At 37.6% G+C, this 22,871-nt stretch overlaps 1 long non-coding RNA gene across 1 annotated transcript in view; it reads left to right on the forward strand.

Annotated features, from left to right (window-relative positions):
* The first annotated feature begins 19,305 nt into the window (after nt 1–19,305).
* The window catches only part of LOC307186757, an 83,933-nt gene continuing 80,367 nt past the window's right edge, over nt 19,306–22,871 (forward strand). The window contains exon 1 of the long non-coding RNA XR_013828458.1: nt 19,306–19,366. This is a non-coding gene — a long non-coding RNA (uncharacterized lncRNA). The remainder of the gene's footprint in view (nt 19,367–22,871) is intronic.

Here is a 22,871-nt window from a genome sequence, read left to right on the forward strand (position 1 = left end):
GGGAAGGAATAAACTGGAGCATTATGTTTTGATACTAATACTGTTGGGACTGAGTGACTGATTGCATGTGAAATACAAGGGAGAGGGAAGAGTTAAGTGTCATTTTTGGATTTCTAAATGGATGATGGAGAACTGGTAGAGGATAAGGTTTTGGAATGAAAATGATGAATTTAATTTTGAACAGGCTGAGTTGGAGATTCATGTGAGACACTTAAAATAAGTCATTGGATAGAAAGGCTGGGCTGAAAATTTAGAGTGGAAGCATTTTTTCAATGTTGGATACCTAACTAAGAGTGAAATTACTGAGTCATGGAGTAAGTCTACGTTTAACTCTATGGGAACTCTTTTTGAAGAACTATCAAACTGTCTCCACAATAGCTACACCATTTCACATTCCCACTGCAATGCATGAGGGTTCTAGCTTCTCTACATTCTCAACATTTGTTATCTTTTTGATTCTAGCCATTTCAGTCAGTGTGAAGTAGTATCACAGTGTGATTTTGATTTGCATTTCCCGAAAGACCAATGATATTTAACATGGTGTCATGTGCTTATGGGTCATTGCGTACCTTCTTTGGAGAAATGTCTGTTCAAATCCTTTGTCCATTTTTAAAATTGAGTTGTTTCTTACATTGTTGAGTTGTAAGAATTCTATGTATTTTATGGATACAAGTCCATTATCAGTTATGTGATTTACAAATATTTTCCTCCAATCTGCGAGTTGTCTGTACATTTTTTTTTTTTTTCCGGTACGCGGGCCTCTCACTGTTGTGGCCTCTGCCATTGCGGAGCACAGGCTCCGGATGCGCAGGCTCAGCGGCCATGGCTCATGGGCCTAGCCGCTCCGTGGCATGTGGGATCTTCCCGGACCGGGGCACGAACCCGTGTCCCCTGCATTGGCAGGCGGACTCTCAACCACTGCGCCACCAGGGAAGCCCCTGTACATTTTATCGATGGTATCCTTTGCAGCACAAAAGTTTTTGGTTTTGATGAAATCCAATTTATCTGTTTTTCTTTCGTTACTTGTGCTTTTTGTATCATTTCAAAGAAACCGTTGTCTAATCTAAGATTTGGAAGATTTACTCCTATGTTTTCCTCTAAAAGTGTTATAGTTTTAGCTCTTGCATTTTTGCGTATCATTCACTTTAAGTTAATTTTTCTACATTGTGTGTGATAGACGTTCAATTTTATTCTTTACATGTGGATATATAGTTGTCACAGCACCACTTGTTGAAAGTAGTATTCCTTCCTTACTGTATTGTCTTAGCACCCTTGTTGAAAATCAAATGGCCATTAATGTTATATTTGGACTCTATTCTAATCCACTGATATGTTATGAATAATCTTATGCCAGTATTTTGAAATCAGGAAGTGTGAGTAGCCCAAATTTGTTCTTTTTCAAGATTATTTTGTCTATTCTGTATGCCTTGCATTTTCGTATGACTTTTAGGATCAGAGGGTCAGTTTCTCCAAAAATGGTAGAAGGAATATTGATATGGATTGCATTGGATGCATAGATCATTTGGGGGGGTATTGCCATCTTAGCCATGTTATGTGTTCAAACCCATGAATATCCATATCTTTCCATTTATTTAGGTCTCAATTTCTTTCAATGATGTTTTGTGGTTTTCAGTGTACCTGTCTTGCACTTTAAAAAAATTAATTCCTAAGTATTCTTCATGGTATTACAAATATAGTAGTTTTCTTAATTTCATTTTTGGATTGTTTATTGTTAGTGTATAGGAATACAGCTGATTTTTTAATATTGATTTTGTATCCTTCCACCTTGCTGAACTCATGTATTCGTTCCAATTTTTTTTGATAGATTTCTTAGGATTTTCTATATACAAGACCAGGTCGTATGCAAATAAATATAATTTTACTTCTTCCTTTCCAATCTGGATGTCTTTAACATATTTTCCTTACCATTACCCTGGTTCAAACTTCTAGTACAGTGTTGAATAGAGATAGCAAGAGTGAATATCCTTGTCTTGTTTCTGGTCTTAGGGGGGAAGCATTCAGTCTTTAACCAGTAAGTATAATGTTAGCTGTGGGATTTTTATAAATACTCTTTATCATATTGAGGAAGTTCCCTTCTATTTCTAGTTTAATGAGTGTTTTTAATCATTAAAGAGTGTTGGGCTTTCTTAAATGCTTTTCCTGCGTTTGTTGAGATTATTGAGTATTTTGGTTGAGGATTACTGTCTCTATAGTTGTAAAAATATTGCCCCGTAGACTTCCTTCCCTTGTGATGCCTTTTCAGCTTTTGGTGTCAGAATAATAGTGGCTTTATAGAATGTGTTGGGAAGTATTACATTCTTCTATTTGGGGGGAGATTTTGGAAATATTGTGTTAATTATTCTTTAAATGTTTGATGAAATGCACTGGTGAAGCTATCCTGTTGTAGGCTTTTCTTTGTGGGAAATTTTTGGATATTAATTCAATATGTTAACTTATAAGTGTATTCAGATTTTCTGTTTCTTCTCAAGTCATTTTTAATAGTTTGTTTCTAGGAATTTTTTCATTATGGTCAGATAACATAATTTGTATTCCCTTAAATTTTAAATTTAATCAGATTTGTTTTATCACCTAACTGTATACTGGAGAATGTTCCATCTACACTTGAGAAGCATGTGTATTCTGCTGTTTTATGTGGAATGAAAACATATTTGGTCTGAGATTTTGAAAGCCAGTCCAGTTCTCTTTGGTTAACTACTTGCATGATATCTTTTCCTGTCCTTTTACTTTCAACCTGTTTGTCTCTTTGAACTGGAAGTGTGTCTCTCGTAGACAGCATATTGTTGAATAGTGGTTTTTTTTTTTTCAACTGATTCGGCCAAATTCTATCTTTTAATTGTAGTATTTTAATGACTTACATTAATTTATTTACTGGTAGGGTATGATTTCTATGTGTTATTGTCTTTGTGTTCCTTTACTTTTCCATTTCTTCCTTATTTTTTATTATATAGATATTTGAAGTTATACCATTATAATTCCTTTATTTCTTTTACTGTTTTAAAATTTTTCTTCACGATTGCTCTGAGGATTATAATTAATGTCTGAAGTTTAAAAAATCTAGTTCTCTTTTTAAAAAGTAAATTTATTTATTTATTCCTTTTTTGGCCATGTCAGGTCTTCGTTGCTCTGTGTGGGCTTTCTCTAGTAGCGGCGAGCAGGGGCTACTCTTCATTGCGGTGCATGGGCTTCTCATTGCAGTGTCTTCTCTTGTGGAGCATGGGCTCTAGGCGTGTGGACTTCAGTAGTTGTGGCTCACGGGCTCTAGGGCACAGGCTCTGTAGTTGTGGCGCTCGGGCTTAGTTGCTCCACGGCATGTGGGATCTTCCTGGACTAGGGCTCGAACCCGTGTCCCCTGCATTTGCAGATGGATTCTTAACCACTGTGCCACCAGGGAAGTCCCTAGTTCTTATTAAAAGAAACCTAATGTTAAACGGTATACAAAACTTATTCTGATATAGCTCTGTTCTTTTCTCCTTCTTTTGTGTTATTATTGCATACAAATTATATATTTACATATTATAAGCCAATGCACAGTTTTGTAAAATTATTGTTTATGTAATTGTCTTTTTAATCAAATAGTAGAAAAAAGGAATTACAAACAAAAATACATTTATACTGTTCTTTATATTAACCTCTGCAGTTATCTTTACCAATGCTCTTTATTTCTTCTTGTGCATTTGAGCTACTGTCTACTGTCTCTCATTTTAGCCTGAAAAACTTCCATTAATATTTCTTGTAAAGAAGGTATGGTAGGGTTATATTCTTTAGTTTATGTTTCCTGAGAATGTCTTAATTTCCCCTTCATTTTTGCAGGATAGTTTTTCTGAATATAAAATTCTTAACAGTATTGGCTGATAGTATTTTTCTTTGAACACTTTGAACTTGTCATACAGCTGCCTTCTAGAATCCATGATTTCTTATGAGAAATCGCCTGTTAATCTTTGAGAAACCTTTGTACATGATAAGATAATTTTCTTTTACTGCCTTCAAGATGATCTCTTTGTCCTTGGCTTTTGACAGTTTTACTATAAGTTGCCTAGGTATGGATCTCTGAGTTTATCCTACTTGGAGTTGATTGAGCGTCTTGGGTATGCATTTTAATTTTTTCCATCAGCTTTGGGAAGTTTCTGGTCATTACTTTTTATTTCTATTTTTTTAAATATTTATTTATTTATTTGGCCATGCTGGGTCTTTCATTGCGGTATGTGAGATCTTCATTGTAGCATGAGGGATCTTGAGTTGCAGCATGCAGATTCGTACTTGTGGCATGGGGGTTCTACTTCTCTGACCAGGGACTGAACCCAGGCCCCATGTATTTGGAGTGTGGAGTCTTAACCACTGGACCACCTGGGAAGTCCCTAGTCATTACTTTTTAAAGTAGTCTTTCTGCCCTTTCTTTCTCTCTTCTTCTGGAACTACAATTGTATATTGGTATAGTTGATGGTATCCCATAGGTCTCTGAGACTCTGTCCATTTTTTTTCATTAGTTTTCTTTCTGTTCTTCAGCCTAGATTATCTAACTTCAAATTCTGCCATTTTGAGGAGACCTTCAAAATGGCGGAGGACTAAGACATGGAGATCACCTTCCTCTCAACAAATACATTGGAAATATATCTACATGTGGAACAACTCCTACAGAACACCTACTGAATGCTGGCAGAAGACCTCAGACTTCCCAAAAGGCAAGAAACTCCCCACATACCTGGGTAGGGAAAAAGAAAACAGAATAAACAGAGACAAAGAATAGGGACGGGACCTGCAACTCTGGGAGGGAGCTGTGAAGGAGGAAATGTTCCACACACTAGGGAGCCCCTTCACGTCGGGGGTTGGGAAGGAGGGAAGCTTCAGAGCCATGGAGGAGAGCACAGCAATACGGGTACAGACGGCAAAGTGGAGAGATTCCCATACAGAGGATCCGTGCCGACCAGCACTCACCAGACTGAGAGGCTTGTCTGCTCCTGCGCCGGGCGCAGGCAGGGGCTGGGAACTGAGGCTCCGGCTTCGGAGATCGGATCCCAGGGAGAGGACTGGGGTTGGCTGCGTGAACACAGCTTGAGGGGGGCCAGTGCGCCACAGCTAGCAGGGAGGGAGTCCGGGAAAAAGTCTAGAACTGCCTAAGAGGCAAGAGACCATTAATTCAGTGCACGAGCAGAGGGGATTCAGAGCATCACCTAAATGAGCTCCAGAGATGGGCGCGAGCTGCGGCTATCAGCATGGACCCCAGAGACGGGCATGAGACGCTAAGGCTGCTGCTGCAGCCACCAAGAAGCCTGTGTGCGAGCACAGGTCACTATCCACACCCACCTTCTGGGGAGCCTGTGCAGCCCGCCACTGCCAGGGTCCCATGATCCAAGGACAACTTCCCCAGGAGAACACACAGCGCACCTCAGGCTGTTGCAACGTCACTCCGGCCTCTGTCACTGTAGGCTCGCCCTGAATTCCGTACTCCTCATCCCCCTCCTGGCCTGAGTGAGCCAGAGCCCCCTAATCAGCTGCTACGGTATTCCTGTCCTGTCTGAGCCAAGAAAAGACGCCCTCAGGCGACCTACACGCAGAGGCAGGGCCAAATCCAAAGCTGAACCCCAGGAGCTGTGTGAACAAAGAAGAGAAAGGGAAATTTTTTCCAGCAGCCTCAGGAGCAGTGGATTAAATCTCCACAATCAACTTGATGTACCTTGCATCTGTGGAATACCTGAGCAGACAACGAATCATCCCAAAATTGAGGCGGTGGACTTTGTGTGATTTTGCCTGTATAGCTTTGCTTTTATCATTTGTCCTAGAGTTCTGTCTGTCATTTTTTTTTTAAGTATGGTTTTTAGCCCTTGTTATTATAGGTGAATTTGTTTTTTCATTTGGTTGCTGTCTTCTTTTTTTTATTTTTAATACTTTTTATTTTTTAATAACTTTCTTTTCCTTCCTTCCTTCCTTCCTTCCTTCCTTCCTTCCTTCCTTCTTTCTCTTTCTTTCTTTCTTTCCTTCTTTCTTTCTTTCTTTCCTTCCTTCTTTCTTTCTTTCTTTCTTTCTTTCTTTCTTTTTTCTCTTTCTTTCTTTCTTTCTTTCTTTCTTTCTTTCTTTCTTTCTTTTTTCTCTCTTTCTTTCTTTCTTTCTCTCTTTCTTTCTTTCTTCATTCTCCCTTTTCTTCTGAGCCGTGTGACTGACAGGGTCTTGGTGCTCCAGCCAGTTGTCAGGCCTGTGTTTCTGAGGTGGGAGAGCTGAGTTCAGGACATTGGTGCACCAGAGACCTCCTGGCTCCAAGTAATATAAAAAGGCAAAAGCTCTCCCAGAGTTATCCATCTCAGTGCTAAGACCCAGCTCCATTCAACGACCAGCAAGCTACAGTGCTGGACACCCTATACGAAACAACTAGCAAGAGAGGAACACAACCCCACCCATTAGAAGAGAGGCTGCCTAAAATAATAATAAGGTCACAGACACCCCAAAACACACCACTGGACATGGTCCTGCCCACCAGAAAGACAAGATCCAGCCTCATCCACCAGAACACAGGCACCAGTCCCCTACACCAGGAAACCTACACAACCCACTGAACCAATCTTAGCCACTGGGGGCAAACACCAAAAACAAAGGGAGCTACGAACCTGCAGCCTATGAAAAGGAGACCCCAAACAAAATAAGTTAAACAAAATGAGAAGACAGAGAAACACACAGCAAATGAAGGAACAAGGTAAAAACCCACGACACCAAACAAATGAAAACAAATAAACAGTCTACCTGAAAAAGTATTCAGAGTAATGATAGTAAAGATGATCCAAAATCTTGGAAATAGAATGGAGAAAATACAAGAAACTTTTAACAAGGACCTAGAAGAACTAAAGACCAAACAAACAATGATGAACAAAACAATGAATGAAATTAAAAATTCTCTAGAAGGAATCAATAGCAGAAAAACTGAGACAGAGGAAGGGATAAGTGACCTGGAAGATAAAATACTGGAAATGACTACTGCAGAGCAGAATAAAGAAAAAAGAATGAAAAGAATTGAGGACAGTCTCAGAGACCTCTGGGACAACATTAAACTCACCAACATTTGAACTATAGGTGTCCCAGAAGAAGAAGAGAAAAAGAAAGGGACTGAGAAAATATTTGAAGAAATTATAGTTGAAAACTTCCCAGATATGGGAAAGGAAATAGTCAATCAAGTCCAGGAAGTTCAGAGTCCCATACAGGATAAATCCAAGGGGAAACACACCAAGACACGTATTAATCAAACAATCAAAAATTAAATACAAAGAAAAAATATTAAAAGCAGCAAGGGAATAACAGCAAATAACACACAAGGGAATCCCCATAAGGTTAACAGCTGATTTTAGCAGAAACTCTGCAAGCCAAAAGGGAATGGCAGGACATATTTAAAGTGATGAAAGGGAAAAACCTCCAACCAAGATTACTCTACCAGCAAGGATCTCATTAAGATTTGATGGAGAAATTAAACTTTACAGACAAGCAAAAACTAAGGGAATTCAGCACCACCAAACCAGCTTTACAACAAATGATAAGGAACTTCTCTAGGCAGGAAACACAAGAGAAGGAAAAGACCTACAATAACAAACCCAAACCAATTGAGAAAATGGTAATAGGATCATACATATCGATAACTACCTTAAATATAAATGCATTAAATGCTCCAATGAAAAGACATAGACTGGCTGAATGGATATAAAAACAAGACCCATATATATGCTGTCCATAAGAGGCCCACTTCAGACCTAGGGACACATACAAACTGAAAGTGAGGGGATGGAAAAAGATATTCCATGCAAATGGAAATCAGAAGAAAGGTGGAGTAGCAATTCTCATATCAGAAAAAATGACTTTAAAATAAAGACTATTACAAGAGACAAAGAAGGACACTACATAATGATCAAAGGATCAATTCAAGAAGATATAACAACTGTAAATATTTATGCACCCAACATAGGAACACCTCAATACATAAGGCAAATGCTAACAGCCATAAAAGGGGGAATTGACAGTAACACAATCATAGTAGGGGACTTTAACACCCCAATTTCACTGATGGACAAATTATCCAAAATGAAAATAAATAAGGAAACACAAGCTTTAAATGTTACATTAAACAAGGTAGACATAATTGATATTTATAGGACAATCCATTCAAAAACAACAGAATACACTTTCTTCTCAAGTGCTCATGGAACATTCTCCAGGATAAATCATATCTTGCATCACAAATCAAGTCTTGGTAAATTTAAGAAAATTGAAATCATATGAAGTATCTTTTCTGACCACAATGCTATGAGGCTAGATATCAATTACAGGGAAAAATCTGTAAAAAATACAAACACATGGAGGCTAAACAATACACTACTAAATAACCAAGAGATCACTGAAGAAATCAAAGAGGAAATAAAAAAATACTTAGAAACAAATGACAATGAAAACACGACTACCCAAATCCATGGAATGAAGCAAAATCAGTTCTAAGAAGGAAGTTTATAGCAATACAATCCTACCTCAAGAAACAAGAAATGTCTCAAATAAACAACCTAACATTACCCCTAAAACAATTAGAGAAAGAACAGAAAAACCCCAAAGATAACAGAAGGAAAGAAATCATAAAGATCAGATCAGAAATAAATGAAAAAGAAATTAATAGCAAAGATCAATAAAACTAAAATCTGGTTCTTTAGAAGATAAACACAATTGATAAACCATTAGCCAGACTCATGAGAAAAAAAAGAAAACTCAAATCAGTAGAATTAGAAATGATAAAGGAGAACTTACAACAGACACAGCAGGCATACAAAGGATCATGAGAGATTACTACAAGCAACTATATGCCAATAAAATGGACAACCTGGAAGAAATGGACAATTCTTAGAAAAGCACAACCTCCGAGATTGAACCAGGAAGAAACAGAAAATATAAACAGACCAATCACAAGCACTAAAATTGAAATTGTGATTAAAAATCTTCCAACAAACAAAAGCCCAGGACTAGATGGCTTCACAGGCGAATTCTATCAAACATTTGGATATGAGCTAACACCTATCCTTCTCAAACTCTTCCAATATATAGCAGAGGGAGGAACACTCCCAAACGCATTCTACGAGGCCACCATCACCCTGATACCAAAGCCAGACAAAGATGTCACAAAGAAAGAAAACTACAGGCCAATATCACTGATGAACATAGATGGAAAACTGTTCAACAACATACTCGCAAACAGAATCCAACAGCACATTAAAATGATTATACACCATGATCAAGTGAGGTTTATCCCAGGAATGCAAGGATTCTTCAATATATGCAAATGAATCAATGTGATACACTATACTAACAAATTCAAGGATAAAAAACATATGATCATCTCAACAGATGCAGAAAAAGCTTTCAACAAAATTCAGCACCCATTTATGATAAAAACCCTCCAGAGAGTAGGCACAGAGGGAACTTACCTCAACATAATAAAGGTCATATATGACAAACCCACAGCCAACCTTCTTCTCAATGTTGAAAAACTGATACCATTTGCTCTAAGATCAGGAACATGACAAGGTTGCCCACTCTCACCACTATTATTCAACATAGTTTTGGAAATTTTAGCCACAGCAGTCAGAGAAGAAAAAGAAATAAAAGGAATCCAAATTGGAAAAGAAGAAGTAAAGCTGTCACTGTTTGCAGGTGACATGACACTATACATAGATAATCCTGAAGATGCTACCAGAAAACTACTAGAGCTAATCAATGAATTTGGTAAAGTAACAGGATACAAAATTAATGCACAGAAATTTCTTGCATTCCTATACACTAATGATGAAAAATCTGAAAGAGAAATTAAGAAAACACTCCCATTTACTACTGCAACAAAAAGAATAAAATACCTAGGAATAAACCTACCTAAGGAGACAAAAGACCTGTATGCAGAAAACTATAAGACACTGATGAAAGATATTAAAGATGATACAATAGATGGAGAGATATACCATGTTCTTGGACTGGAAGAATCAACACTGTGAAAATGACTATAGTACCCAAAACTATCTACAGATTCAATGCAATCCCTATCAAACTACCAATAGCATTTTTCACAGAACTAGAACAAAAAATTTCCCAATTTGTATGGAAACACAAAAGAGCCTGAATAGCCTAAGCAATCTTGAGAAATAAAAACGGAGCTGGAGGAATCAGGGTCCCAGACTTCAGACAAAACTACAAAGCTACAAAGCTACAGTAATCAGGACAGTATGGTACTGGCACAAAAACAGAAATATAGATCAATGGAACAGGATAGAAAGCCCAGAGATAAACCCATACACATATGGTCACCTTATTTTTGATAAAGGAGGCAAGAATATACAATGGAGAAAAGACAACCTCTTCAATAAGTGGTGCTGGGAAAACTGGACAACTACATGTAAAAGAATGAAATCAGAACACTCCCTAACACCAGACACAAAAATAAACTCAAGATGGATTAAAGACCTAAATGTAAGGCCAGACACTATAAAACTCTTAGAGGAAAACATAGGCAGAACACTCTATGACATGAATCACAGCAAGATCCTTTTTGACCCACCTCCTAGAGAAATGGAAATAAAAGCAAAAATTAACCAATGGGACCTAACGAATCTTAAAAGCTTTTGCACAGCAAAGGAAACCATAAATAAGATGACAAAACAACCCTCAGAATGGGAGAAAATATTTGCAAATGAAGCAACTGAAAAATGATTAATCTCCAAAATTTACAAGCAGCTCTTGCAGCTCAATATCAAAAAAAACCAAACAATCCAATCCAAAAATGGCAGAAGAACTAAATAGACTTTTCTCCAAAGAAGACATACAGATGGTCAAGAGCACATGAAAGAATGCTCAACATCACTAATCTTTAGAAAAATGCAAATGAAAACTACAATGAAGTATCACCTCACACCAGTCAGAATGGCCATCATCAAAAAATCTACAAACAATAAATGCTGGAGAGGGTGTGGAGAAAAGGGAACCCTCTTGCACCTTTGGTGAGAATGTAAATTGATATAGCCACTCTGGAGAACAATATGGAGGTTCCTTAGAAAACTAAAAGTAGAACTACCATACGACCCAGCAATCCCACTACTGGGCATATACCATGAGAAAATCATAATTCAAAAAGGGTCATGTACCACAATGTTCATTGCAGCTCTATTTACAATAACCGGGACATGGAAGCAACCTAACTTTCCATCGAGAGATGAATGGATAAAGAAGATGTGACACATGTAATCAATGGAATATTACTCAGCCATAAAAGAAACGAAACTGAGTTATTTGTAGTGAGGTGGATGGACCTAGAGTCTGTCATACAGAATGAAGTAAGTCAGAAAGAGAAAAACAAATACTGTATGCTAACACGTATATATGGAATCTAAAAAAAAAAAAGGTTCTGAAGAACCTAGGGGCAGGACAGGAATAAAGATGCAGATGTAGAGAATGGACTTGAGGACATGGGGATGGGGAAGGGTAAGTTGGGACGAAGTGAAAGAGTGGCATGGATATATATACACTACCAAATGTAAAGTAGATATCTAGTGGGAAGCAGCCGCATAGCACAGGGAGATCAGCTCGGTGCTTTGTGACCACCTAGAGGGGTGGGATAGGGAGGGTGGGAGGGAAGGAGATGCAAGAGGGAAGAGATATGGGAACATATGTAGATGTATAGCTGATTCACTTTGTTATAAAGCAGAAACTAACACACCATTGTAAAGCAATTTTGCTCCAATAAAGATGTTAAAAACAAAACAAAACAAACAAACAAAAATTCTGCCATTTCAAATCTGCTATTAAATCCCTCTAATAATTTTTCATTTCACTTTTTATACTTTTCAACTCCAGAATTTCTGTTTGGCTTTTTAAAAAAATAATTTCCCTTTATTAATACTCTATTCAGTGAGACATGGTTCTTAAATTCTCCTTTAATTCTTTGGAAATGTTTTTATTTCTTTGAACATGTTTATAATTGTTGATATAATATCTTTGTCTAGTAAGTCTAATATTTGAACTCCTCAGAGATAGTTTCTATTGACTGGTATTTTTTCTTTGTATGGGCCATAATTTCCTGTTTGTTTGCATGTCTCATAGTTTGTTTTTTCTTAAAAACAGGATGTTTCCAATTCTGGAAATCAGTTCTCTCCACTCTTTTTTTTTTTTTTGTAGCTGTTTGGTGGTAGTGTTTTTTTGTTGCCTTGGATGTTTGTTTATTTATTGAGTTTCCTGGACTAATTCTGTAGTACCTTAATTCTTTGTTGTATATACCACTCAACATCTCTTCTCAGTTGGCTTAGTGGTCAGCTAATGGTTGGAGAGATATTTCCTTGAATGCATTAAACCAACAAATGTTCATGACTTTACTGATGGAATTTGTATGTGTGGGGTTGAATATTTCAATACTCCAGTAAGCAGTTTAAAACTCTACTTTATTCTTTATTTCCTGCTTATGCAGAGCCTCAAAATCATCCATAGGTGTGAGATTAGGGTCTTCTCAGGTCTTTCCTGAGCCTGTACACACCTGTGCACATGCATGTGAACTTTGAGATTTCTGGGAATTTGATGTATATTTTCAACATCCCATGTGAGAATCTCATTCTCCAGCTTTTCTTTTTAAATTTTTTGGTATGTCTCTTATTTAACCCAACTGGTATTGCTACCTCAGGCAACTGCACTGTTGAACCACTGGCATTGATTGTTTTCACAAGTGCCTTAGAGACATTGCTGTTCACACTAAGTGAGCTGAGTTAGGTTTGATTCAGCTGTCACTCAGGTCAAATAAAAATATGTCCGAGAATGGAAGTGCCAGACAGGTAAACAGTGACAATTCTGTAGGGATGGGATTTGGGGGGAATGCCAAACTCATTCTGTTCCTCCCAGTTGCTCATTTTATGTAGCTGTTTTTTGTTTTCTTTAAGTTGAGGTATAGATGATGTACAATATTATATAAGTTTCAGGTGTACAATATAATGATTCACAATTTTAAAAGTTATATTCCACTTATAGTTATTATAAAACAGTGGCTGTATCCCCTGAGTTGTACAATGTAGCTTTTGGTTTGAAGGCTACCACAGAGACTGGTGGATAAGGATAGTAGGAGTAGAACAGGTTGAAATGCCACAAAGCTTGGTGTTTTTAACAAAGTTCATCTGTTTTTTTTTTTTTTAAACTCATGTTTTTGAAAGCCTTTTATTAATTTCTAGAGTTCTGAAAAAGTTTATTTTGACCATTTTTGCTAGTATTCTCTTTGCTTTTATAGAGGAGTGGATTTATATAGGTCTGTGCTCTGCCATTCAGAAGTGTTTTCTATTAGAAATTTTAAATCTCCTTATAGATAGTTTCCAATGTTCAAGGAAAGTTGAAACCACTGATTTTTAGAGACAAGAGTATCAAGGGAAAGATTATAGAAAACATAAGCATTCAAGACCAAGTAGTGGCTGAGGAACTTATGAATGAGGCAGATAAGAAATGGTTCAGAGATGGATAGGACTTACATAAATCAAAAGAGTTTCAGGAAGGGAATAGTCAAAGCTATTGAATGCTGCCTACAGAGTTCAGAAAATGGATTGAAAATCACTGATCTGAATGATCTACAAGACACTGTGATCTTTGTTAGAGCAATTACAGTGCAGTGGTGGGGCAAAATCCTAACTGTAATAAGTTGTGCCATAAATGGGAGATTGAAAAGAGAAAACAAGTTTAAACATCTCTGAAGAAACTGGACTGTGAAGGGAAAGAAAGATAATATAGGTGAGGGACAGTGGACTGGAACATACATAAAATCTAAGAAAACTGAGATTAAACCACAGCTCCAATTTACTGGTACTAGCTATGTGTCTTGGCCAAATTACTTGGTTCTCTTAGCTTCACTTTCCTTACATGGATAATAATACCAGTCTTTTAAGATTGTGTGTGGGTTAATTGAGATAAAGCCAGACAGTAATAGAGTTCCACTTGTCCCTTGCATGCTACATGGGAATGGAAATGTTAGATTCAGTTTTCTCATCCATAAAGCAAAAGAGTTGGATTATATAATCTCTGTGCTCCCTTCCGGCTCCAAGCTCCCTTCTGGCTCTAGTTTAGTATTATTCTTCATATAATTTGTGGGCTAGATAGATATTCGAAATTGATCTGGAACTTAAACCAATCTGTGTAAGATAGTTTACATTAGAAAAAAAATTTAGAATTCCAAAGGATTGGTTTACAAATAAACTTTGGAAGATAGCTCTGCTCAGCTGGGGAATACTTTTAAACAGATGAACTCATCCCAGGCATATAATAGAGAGCACTTACCAAGGCATATTTTAGAGCCCTTAGAAATGAATTTTGAGGAGAGGCACATCTGTCATGATATCAGATCCCAAAGATTAGGTCTGTGTTTTGGGGGCTCCTAGATTGACTGTTCTGCCTGAAATATTTGTAAGGGTTTATAACTGCTAGTTTTTCATGGTTGAGGAGATTTTGAAGCAATAAACCACTTGGAGAAGAAGGGAAGGCTTGAAATCAACCAGATAGTGTTCAGGGAAGAAGTAAAGAGGGGAAGCAAGAGTGAGTCATTGGATGCAGGAGGATTGGTGAGACCAACAGAGCATAATGAGACCAGGATTAGATAAGGGACTCAGAGACACAGGAAAAGGGGGAACTGGAGGCCAATTAAGGCTGAGCTGAGCTGGAAAGGAAGAATAAAACAAAAATTATTTGCTCACAGACTGATTTCTTTTTCCCACCAATGCTCTCAGCTTGTTTTGTCAAATCCACTGATATATTTTGGTATAATTTATTTGGGTAGACATAGTGTGAAATTTAACCTCTCATTTCAGGGAAAGAATCGAAAACTTGCACATTTTCTATTAGCAGATTAATGCTTTAAAGGTTAAGGAAAATTGGCTCTGTGATTGAAAGGAGATGAAATTACGAGGAAATAAGAATATTGAAAAACAATACCATGTTTATTGTGATTTTATTAAAAATCATTTTCCATACAACTTTTAACACATGGTGTCTCAACTGTGGTTTCTGCCTAAATTGTGAAAGAATTTCTGCTTTGATTTTTTTTTTTTTTTTTCCTGTACGCGGACCTCTCACTGTTGTGGCCTCTCCCGTTGCGGAGCACAGGCTCCAGACGCGCAGTCTCAGCAGCCATGGCTCACGGGCCCAGCCGCTCCGCAGCATGTGGGATCTTCCCGGACCGGAGCACAAACCCGCGTCCCCTGCATCGGCAGGCAGACTCTCAACCACTGCGCCACCAGGGAAGCCCTCTGCTTTGATTTTTACCTCCTCTTGCTTATGCCTCCCAAGTGGCTGTAAATAACTTTATTTTTACAATCAAAGATGGTTGGAAAATTTTCCTTTGGGGATATTCCAATTCCATACTACTTCTTGAGATAACTGGAACGGTCCAGAGTGGCCTGGGAATCCCTCATCAACATTGCTTTACTTGGAGGCTACATGTCCACTCAAGACACTTTACTCACTTTTGCCTTTTGGCAAGAGAGGATGACTGGCAAGTCATTGGATGGTCTCTTGCCTAAGTGGACTCTTTGGATGGGACCTTAATCACTGGGGGCTTTGTAGGCAGCAAGGCAGCACTGCAGCTCTAGAGATCTTCCTTAGCAACCTGCAAATGACACTCATATTATGAAAAATGTCTCCAAAGACAGACATTTTCAATTAGCCAAATTACTCTAACAGGGCATAGCTCAGGAAGATTTAAAGCAGAGCTGGTTGCTGTGCCAGCCAAGAGGCCGGCTCTGCCAGTTGAAAGGCAAGCACATCCTTCCCTGCCAGCTTGCAATGAAATGATTCTTGCAGTGACAGCAGATCTATTATGCATGTTTGATTTAAGGCCCTCGATTACCATACCTTTGTAATTATCACCGGGCCATGATGAATCCTGGGGAGAGTAAGGGTCTTAAATGCAGGGATCCAGGAACCTAATCAGAACGCAGAGTGTAGAATGAATCTTTCTTCTTGACATTTCACCTCTTTTCAACCAATTGTTCTTGGTTTGACTAAAACTGTGGCACAGCTCTTTGCCAATAATTGTGATTCATTTTCACTTTGCTAATCAAAATGTTGTTTCACAGGCTCTGATGGTGTTCAAAACACCTTATAGGAGGTATGATTTTTCTCTAAATTGGCTGGTGTAGATCTAGTATTTCACATGAAGTTCTGGGAAAATTCGTAAAGCCTCGTCTGGCTCAAAAATTCTCTTACTCTGGCATGGTACACTTATAAGGATTCTGAAAGGCAAACACTATATTGTTGATATTTTTTATTTTGCTGTTACTAAGATCAATGTTACCTAGACTGGTGATTCTATTTTCTTCCTACTTAGGGACCATATGTTATTTAGGAAACACAAATTTCAGAGGATTTGTAAGGACGAGAGAAGTTGCTTTTTACTGATGAGCCAAAACTTCAGTCAGCGATATTATGTTAAATATCTAACTTTGCCCAATATCCTGTTTCACGTAGGGTTGAACAGCATGGTATGAAGGAAAGAGCCTGGACTTAATTCCAGATCACAGTGCAAACCTGAATTCTTCTTGTTTGTGAATAGGTGTGACCGTGGATAGATCTATTCACCCCTCTAGACCTCAAATCTTTTCTACAATGTGATGGCATTGGGATAGACCCTCTCCAGGTCCCCTCCATCTGTGACATCTGTGATTCCTTGAAAACGGGAGTCCATCCTCTTGACCATCAGCATTAAAGTACTTTATATATAATTTTTTTTTTTTTTTTTTTGCAGTACGCGGGCCTCTCACTGTTGTGGCCTCTCCCGTTGCAGAGCACAGGCTCCGGACGCGCAGGCTCAGTGGCCATGGCTCACGAGCCCAGCCACTTTGTGGCATGTGGTATCTTCCCGGACCGGGGCACGAACCCATGTACCCTGCATCGGCAGGCAGACCCTCAACCACTGGGCCACCAGGGAAGCCCTATATATAATTTTTTGAAAATAGTTATCTATGATACTCAAGTTACAGGTTACTAATGTTTAGTAACTCTTTTCTCCCAGGATTTTACCCATACCTGTCTTGTATTATTGCAGACAATGGAAATTTTGGGAATTTGAAGTCAGAGAAGGGTATATCAGCATCATCCCCATATTCATAGAGTCAGGGTTAGAAATGGAATTGATTCCTTTTGGTTTGGGAAATCTTATAACCATTGGGACACCGATGTCCAATAGACTCCTTTGGCCACTTTGTATTATTGTATTACATATAAGTCCTGACTTCCCAGCTAGCTGATAAGTCCTTGAAGATCTGAAATGCATTTTGGGCCTCTAAGTATCCCTAGCACCTACCATCTAATAAAGCCATATAACTGATCGCTGAGTAAGTTATACAACATAATTTTTTAAACCTTATGGAAAAAAATTGTATAGGCTGCAGATTTCTTTTTAATCACTGAAAAATAAACAGTTCTCCATGGAACTCAATGAAAAGGGAATGTAGAAATGAATCATTTGGTATTCTGTTGTAAACTGAAATCCACACTAGTGTAATTGATGGTTATTCGATTTTTAATTGACAATACCTCCCATAAATAATATTGTATACAGCTAAGTAGTTGCTACTTCACAAATAACTTACCTAGTATATGATTATATTTATTACAAACTGATGTATTCTGGTTCTCAACTTATAGTTTTAACACAGCGGAGGTGGGGACCACCCAGATACCATATATTTCTGTGTGGTTTCCCCCTTCCCTCTGAAACTACAAATTGAGAAGCAGAATGTCTCAGTTTAGAAGTGTCCCAATCTTACAGCTTTTAGGGATGCCTGCCTTCCTTCTCTGAATTCTACAGCTATTATTCTGTCCTGTTGGTTTGGCACTATGATGCATCTTTTGTTATAGGATGGTGTTGCTATTATAGTCTTTGGTATTTGTCCTGCCTCCCCAGCTAGATTGCAGATTTATTGAGAGCAAAGACCACATATCTTATGATTCTGTATTCCAAGAGTCTAATAGAGTTTTACTTATCTAGAAAGTGCTCAATTAATATTTGCTGGAATGCTATAGGTAGGGCAATAGACACATTTCCCATTGCAAGCTCACCATAAAGGCAACAAATGTAAGTTTACTTATTGAATTTCCTAATTCATGAAACAAGCTTAATGTAGAAATACCTATTTTTCTTTTATAATAATTTAACTACTCTAAAGATGTATTATTCTGTTTCCTTTATATCAAAAGATATATTTACGTCTTTTAGATAATATCATAGAGGTTAGTCTGTGATCTTATGCAGGTGTAGGGTATTTCAAGATTAAAATGACTTTAATTCATCTAAAATAACAAATTTGTTGGATAACTGAATTTTTTCTTTATCAACATTTCAGTACACATTAAAATGTGGGCAGCTTCCTAATTATTGACAAAAGATAGTAGATTTTTATTAATAGAAGTTTATATTCTGCCTGATTCATATCTCAGAAATGCACTTATAAACCTTAAATTTAAATAATTAGCCTAGGTTTTGAAGAATTTGGGGGCTTTGTTCAGGGAAACCTACCCTAGACCTCTAAAAGCATAGTAAACACAACATTTATAAAGGCAGTATAAAAGAGACATTCTATGAAAATCTATATAAATCAGGGTCCCCAGAGTCCTTTTTAAGACTCAGGATAAGGATGTAATTTCTCTCATTAAACTCCCTTGGTATGAATATGATAGTTCAATATTTCATAAATATTTAATGAATTATTATTTCCTACAAGTTTTGAGTGTTTGGACAATTGAAGCTTTGTTTGGAATATAAGTCTGGCTGTGTGGGGAAATGGGTAATTATAAATGCTTGACACTGTGTCTAGAAAACATCTGGGAGAAATCATTTCTATGCTTTAGAGAGGCCAGGAAGGACGTTTAAGGGGATTCTTTATGGTATAAATTTGAGAGTGCCCAATGAGGGTGTTTCTTCATTCTTAAAGTATAATTACTATTAAAAATAATATCACTAATACAAATAATGAAACTGACAGAGGTAAAATGCTGCAGAAATCATGCTAGGTGCCTTACTTGTTTAAGCTACAACTCTGCAATGGAGGCATTAACCTCTCTTTTTACATTGGAGTAAACTAGAGCTTAGATGCTTAAGAACTGAAGCAAATAAGTGTTGAAACTAAGTCTGATCCCAAATCTCTCACATTTCAAAAATGCATGTTCTTAAGTTGCTTAATGTTGATTTCCTGTGCTGAGGAAAACTTATTTTTTCTTTTACTCTCTAAAATATAGGTAGATCTTCGCATACTGGTTCTGGCACTGTCTCACCAAGGAGCTTCCGATAACTGCCAGTCACATGGTGACAGTTATGCTTGATTAAGCAGATCCAGTAAGTACTTGATCGACTTTTTCCCATAAATGCTGACATTCTGCAGCCAAAGGGAAAAGAACACTTGCCATTATTCTAAGCACTCTGGCCCGCGCTCTTGTCCCTACCAATAATACCTGGCTCTGAGTTTCCTAAGACTAGTGTTACCAGATTCTTAGACTCAGCCCGATTCCAGGGTTGCTATCAAACATTTCCTTGGGTAATTTGAATTTTTGAGGTCTGTAAATCCTACAAGCAGACAGGTGACGATTTATGAGATTTGCAGAGGTGTTTGGCAAAGGGTCATTGTTGCCATTGGTCATTCTATCCCTGATAATTCATTGCTATCGATTTTGAAGTCTTTAAAAGGTTCCAGAATTCTCTAAAAATACATAGGAAAGAGTGCTTTGAAAATTATAAATGTATGCTATTATGAGAATCTAAACAATCTCACAAGATAACACGAATAACACACTGATTTATAGTCCACTAAAAAGATGAATTTAGCGATGTTTTTCAAAAGATGGATCAGAATCACTCAATGAGCTTGATACTGCTCTGGGCCCTATGCTCCCTGCCTCAGACTATTATACTCTCAAACACAGAGTATTAGGGGAATGTAAGTGGCTTAAGATAGTAAAATTTAATTTTATGTGGTACTCTAACTTGGGACAAGCAGCATTCCTGAATGGCTCTCTCCAAATATGACTCAGGGGTTCAGACTTTTCCTGTAGTCTCCACAATTCAGAGTTCTATAATTCAGAGTTCATTGCTTCCAGGTATATAGATAATGGGGTGGGGAAGCACAAGAAAGATTAAGGAAAACCTAGTGAGGGGAGGACATGAACCTCAAAGAAAGATCTTATGGTCCAGGCCTTAACTTTGCCCAGAACTTGTTACTTGGATTGAATGCAAGAGAGCTCATAATATGCCCAGGAGCCTAATAGACACAGTTTGGTGAACACATAGCATTTTCTCTGCCTCATAGATTATGTGAGTAAGGCTGGGTAGAGCAGAGAAAAGCAAAATCAAGTAAGCATGAAAAACTTTGATCATAATAGAATTTTAATGGGTGCCCAACAATGCCTTCAGAGTTAATATAGGCCAGTGCAAAGAATATATGATCATAATGTGACTTTTAGGCAGATTATTTTCATTTTTATAATCTATAGTATGGTCCTTCGGAGAATGCAAACGGGGACTACTGATAAGGAATACCTGAAACCAGGGCGGGCTTTATGGGCATGTAACCTGTGTTATTGCACAGGGCTCTGCTCTCACAAAGGCCCCATATTCAGGTTAATGCTCTCCTATTGCTGTCTTAAAATTCTTAATAGTTTTGAACAAGGGGCCTTGCATTTCCATTTCACCCTGGGCCATTATTCTAAGCACTCTGGCCATCTCCTATTGTGTATCTGGTCCTACCTGAAACTCATGCCTTACCAGAGACTAAAACTAGGCTCAATGAAAAAATGAAGGTACAATCTTTAAGATGCAGTTAATGCTAACTGACCTTAAACTTAAAGAAGGCAAATTACAATGGCAAAGCTATATGTGTGTGTGTGTGTGTGTGTGTGTGTGTGTGTGTGTGTGCGCGTGTGCGTGAACATGTGCCCATGCAGGGTGTTTTTTTTTTTTAGGACAAAGTTTATTGGGAGCAATTTGTTTTAATTGATATTCATCAAGCATCATTCCATTGTTTATTGTTAGCTACTCATGTGAAGAGTTGGTTGATGTCTATAGCACAAACATTTGTTTCAGATAAATGGGCATTTCAGTTGGGTAGGTTTTAATTAAGCAACCTTTACGTACAAGTAGTTGTTTTTGAAACCATGAGAAAATTACTATAATTTGCTAATTCTGTTATCCAGAATCTGAACATGCTGAATCTTGTCTACTATAACCTTGAATATGATTTTGACCATGAATGACCCAAGCATTTGGCAGCAAAATAAGGAATAAGAAACTTTTCCAACGTAATGCGTTGAATTATTTTTCTACTGCATATACCTAGGCAGAGTTTAACTCTTCTCAAGCTCATAGAATTCTTTGATTCTGAAATGAAGGATTTATTTTAAAATCCTGCTTCCACGCCACTTGCCTATAGTGCTATTCTAGCATATCACATTGCGTAGGGATTTATTTATTTACACATTTGCCAAGGGAGCACACTAAACTCTTAACTCCTTGAGAACAGGTGCTGTTGCCATTTATCTTGCTATTCCCAGAGCTGAGAAGAGTTTCCAGGCACCTAGAACATGTTCAATAAACATTTAATGAAGAAACTAAGAAATAAATAAATCGTGATAAAAATATCATTTTTCTTTCAGCAAAATAAATATTTCCAAGTCTTAAGGAAGATTTTGGTCTTAATAAAACCAAAATCAGGATTTTTTGTTTTGCAAGAACATTTTAAACTATGCTCTTTAGCCCATAACAGCTATGTTTCTTCCAGGTGGGGATGAAAGAAAGCATACTCTTATTAAGTGAAATCTTAAACATCTTAAGGGTAAAAATAATGCGTACTTAACTGTCGTATTCAGAAATTCATTATGTTATTGAAGGAGATTTTTGTCCTGTTTAAAACAAAAAAGGCTTGCTTGAATACATTCACACAACACATGTACAAATAAAGAAGAATACTGTATATATAGTTTTCAAAGGATATGTATGTTGATATACTTTTGCATTAAACTTGCTGCTAATAATATAATTGTTCCCATGCTCTACTAGTAATGACCATGAATAGGGGTCACTATGCTTTTGTTTAAGTCTGAACGTGGTTTAGTTCAGCCTTACTGTATTAGTATTAGTTTCCTGTGGCTATAACTAACACAAAATCCATAATGTAAAACAACAGAAATTTATTCTCTCCTAGTTGTCTAGGGCGAAAGTCCAGGACCAGTATCACTGGACCAAAATCCAAAGCATGTCTGCAGGGTCACACTTCCTTTGGAGGATCTAGAGGAAAATCCATTCCTTGCCTCTTCCGGCTTCGGGTAGCTGCTAGCATTCCTTGGCTTATGAAGACATCGCTCCAATCATCATAGCCAACATCTTCAAATCTCTGCTGTGTCTTCACATTGCCTTCTCTTCTTTGCGAGTCAAATCTCCTTCTTCCTCTCCCTTATAAGGACACTTGTGATTGCATTTAGGGCCCACTCAGATAATCTAGGATAGTCTCCCTAACTTGAGATCCTTAACTTAATCACATTTGCAAAGACCCTTTTCCCAAATAAGGTAACATTTACAAGGTCCCATGGATTACAGTCTTCTGTCTTTGGGGGCAATTATTCAGATTGCTACTTTTTCCCTGTTCACTTTTGCATTAACGACTATGTAGTGGGATTCCAGTTGATGTATAATAGTGTACATTTCTCTATGCTCACCGACACAGAAACGAGGGTACTGTATAAGTGAGTGTTGGAGAACTGTAAACTAAATAACACTTTAAGGAAAATGCTGCCTAAAGAAGCAGGCTTTGGCAAGAAGAGCTCAGAAAGGGAGCTCATAACTTCGTGATAAT

The sequence above is a fragment of the Stenella coeruleoalba genome (assembly GCF_951394435.1).
Source record: "Stenella coeruleoalba genome assembly, chromosome: 5".
NCBI classification, from domain to species: domain Eukaryota; kingdom Metazoa; phylum Chordata; class Mammalia; order Artiodactyla; family Delphinidae; genus Stenella; species Stenella coeruleoalba.